The sequence below is a fragment of the Penaeus monodon genome, chromosome 34 (assembly GCF_015228065.2).
Source record: "Penaeus monodon isolate SGIC_2016 chromosome 34, NSTDA_Pmon_1, whole genome shotgun sequence".
In the NCBI taxonomy this organism is placed as follows: domain Eukaryota; kingdom Metazoa; phylum Arthropoda; class Malacostraca; order Decapoda; family Penaeidae; genus Penaeus; species Penaeus monodon.
The window spans coordinates 20,267,808-20,268,613 of NC_051419.1; positions in this window are offsets into that span (position 1 = coordinate 20,267,808).

Consider the following 806-nt stretch of genomic DNA (forward strand, 5'->3'; position numbering starts at 1 on the left):
ATCACATGACTCTGATGATAAGCGTTTGACCTACAATGAAATTATAGTAAGGATCAACAAATTTATAAGCTTGGAATGTACCGTCACGAATACAGACTGCACCAAGGTATTGACAGGGGGTTCTTGTATACACAACGCCTAATGATGATGAAATGGACATCGCCGTGTCATCTCTGGGCCACGCATGTACTCTACATCCTCTTCAAAACACAAGCTGACGTGATCGATCGTCCCTATTACATCTGTATTCCATGTCGATCTGATCCAAGTCAACAATGTCGTCCAACTACCGTTAAGGACAGTGTTTAGGGGTAAGCTTATTTATGCTGTGCTTTTTACTTGGGAAAAGACTATTAGAAAAAAAGGAGAGATGTCTTACATCGTCGATGCTCGACACATAATGATGTTCATGTGGATGATGGTCTGTATGGAAAATCTCGATCGATGAACGTTGCAGATGGCAGAGGCGGCGATCGGCTTGATGCATGTACTAACAGGAACAACACATGTGTTACATAGAGGGAGGAATGTGGAGTTCAGTGAGAGCATTGTTCGATTCATGAACGATGCAGACGGCAGAAAATGGTGATTGGTGAGAGAAAGGGAGGGTTAACAATAGCAGTCTTGACATCCACGTGGATGATACTCGATGCCCAAGCCGCGTACATGATGAGTAAAACAGGGCCGGCAAAACTAGTGTTGGGTAGAGCTAAGCTCGATGTGAGCATCACAATGATCAGTCCCCTAAAGCTGTCATAGTCGACGATCATTTGAAAGTTATAGGTAAGTGATAATAACAAGTGTCC